At 51.4% G+C, this 2,456-nt stretch overlaps 1 pseudogene; it reads right to left on the bottom strand.

The window, feature by feature from the left end:
• Nucleotides 1-708: 708 nt before the first annotated feature.
• LOC125092620 (syncytin-1-like) lies at nt 709-2,165 on the bottom strand (annotated as a pseudogene).
• Nucleotides 2,166-2,456: the final 291 nt, after the last annotated feature.

Here is a 2,456-nt window from a genome sequence, read left to right as displayed (position 1 = left end):
AGGAGGTGGGCACTCTATGGCGAGGTTTCGTGACTCTGGAAAGCAGAGTGGGGGAAGTCGCGCCAAGGCATGGAGAAGGGGGCTTTTGGCAAGTTTCCCTTATTTGGATATTTTGCCTACTCGTCGGGGTCCCATTGGTTCACTGGAGCCCGGAGTGGGGGTCTCAGATTCCCGCTTGTCAGGGTCCCATTGGTCCACAGGAGCCCGGAGCAGGGGTCTCAGATTCCTGCTTGGGTCTTTGTTCTCCTGTCCGAGCTCAGGTCTTCTGGCAGGAACTTTCGCCATCTTAAGTAGCCCTTTCTTTCTGCCAACCCAACATTCCAACCTTTTGCTTTATATAATGGTGCCAGGGGCGTTGACTCAGTTCTGGCTACTTCCTGCTGACGGGGGGCGGGGGCGTATTGTCATCATAGGGGTAGTCAGAAGTGGGCAGGCGAGAGTAGGGCTGGAGGAGGAGTTGATTGACGGACACCCAGGCAAGTTCTTGTAGGTGACCCTGCAAACATCGGAAAAGACAGGGAGCAACTGAGATTAGAAGGAGGATTATGCATACAGGTCCCACCAAAGGGAGCAGCCAGGTTACCCAGGTGTAAGGGTCCAGGCCCCAGAAAGACGTGTCTTGTCACCATGCTTGAATCCGATCCCTGAGTTCTTTGATCCTGAAGGTAACTATACCTGATTGGTTAACAAAGTAACAATATTCTTTATTTAAGTATAGGCATGCCCCCCTTTTTTGGCAGTCAGAAGGTCTAAAGCCCGTCGGTTCTGCAGAGCTAAGGCCGCCAGGCTGGTAACTTGCGTCTGTAGGGCTGTGAGGGAGTCAGCAATCTGTTCCATGTCATCATTCAGGGCTTGGGAGAGTTTGTAATAAAAGTCTATGGAAGTTCCTATCCCTGCTGTTCCGGTTGCCACCCCTGTAGCTATTCCTGCCCCTATTATGAATGGAAGGAAGGCAGCCCTTCACAGTGTTGGGGGAATAGGATGGATTGCAGCTGGGATTCAGAGTAGATGGTGGTATAGTAGAAGGAGATAGTAGAATGAATATACAGCCTAAGGAGTCATTAGTGGTCAGGCAGCGATAGCTTCCCTGAGGGCACAAGAGGAATGTTCCCAAGGGAGTACAATATAGGACAGAGAAGTTAGTGATGGTGGCAGCTGCAGTGGTAAGCGGGGAGGACACATTAATAATAGGTATGTTTCCCCCATGGGGCCGATATGGACCGTATTATTAGTGGTCATGGAGTTGGGGAGTGGCCAGTCACTAGGGAGGGGTACCCCTACAATGTTGGAACGTGTTGAAAAACGGAAACAGATCCAGCAGTCACTGTCACTGTTCTTCGACACATTTCACCATAGGTTGTAACTAGAGTTCAGGAGGGCCACTGTCAGTTGTTCGGTGGTAGGGAATTTTTGGATGCTACCAAGATTGATGCCCTCATAGACTGGGTCACTGGGGGTTTGGAGTCATTTAGTCAGGTCCGTGGCCGCTGTTTTAATGCGTTCATGGCTAGCCTAGTCCTAGACACCCCCCTCCCCGTGAGAGAGACCGACATGACCCAGATAGGTCCAGCAAACTTTTCCAGACCTGGGGTAGATGTTGTAGGGGGCAACACTGCGTTTGGCTGTCATGAGGTCAGAGACCCAGTAGGTTTTCTGGTCATACGTACAAGTTGTTGGTTTCTTTCCCTGGTAGCAGGTTGCAGGCATATAAGTAAAGGCTGAGAAATAGCGAGAGGTACCTGAACCCCTCATGCAGCTAGGCTCACATGGGTCCGCCTGGTTTGTCTGGATTAGAAGGAATATGAGAAAGGGCCCTAACCAAGCAGAGTTTGGTGGGGCCTGCCATCTGGGAAGTCCAATTAGTATCTGTGGGTGCCCTTTTGAGATTGTTGATATGTACCCATGCAGAGTTCCCCAACAGTTTCGCAGCAGTTGGGGTGGTAAGGACGACCATGTGAGGTCTGGTCCACTGGGTTTGTAAGGAGCATGGCCACAAGCTTTTGAGGAGGACCTAGTCCCCAGGAGATAGATCTCGTATACCCCCTTCAGAAGCATGGTCGCTTGGGGCTGGGATGACAGTGTTGGTGTGGGCCCTTAAGAGAGCTCGGAGGAGAGTGAGGTAAGGTAGATAGGATAAAAGAGGCGGAGAAATGGCTGGAAGGCTATGATTTATAAGACAGGGCCTGCAGTATAGTAATTCGAATGGGCTTAAGCCCGAAGGCCCGCAGGGCTCAGGGCATAGCCCGGAGTCTGGTGAGACAGGGGCAGAAGTGTGGGCCAGGAAAGGCTGGTCTCTAGGGTAAGTTTGGTGAGTTGGGCTTTGAGCAGCCCGTTGGCCTTTTCTACCTTACCCGATGACTGTGGGTGGTATGGTATGTGAAGTTTCTAGGTTATGTTGAGGCTCTCAGCTACCTGTTGGGTTACACTGGAGATGAAGGCATGTCCGTTGTCTGACT

This window comes from Lutra lutra, chromosome Y, assembly GCF_902655055.1.
Source record: "Lutra lutra chromosome Y, mLutLut1.2, whole genome shotgun sequence".
Lineage (NCBI taxonomy): Eukaryota > Metazoa > Chordata > Mammalia > Carnivora > Mustelidae > Lutra > Lutra lutra.
This window is presented reverse-complemented; position numbering and strand designations above follow the sequence as displayed.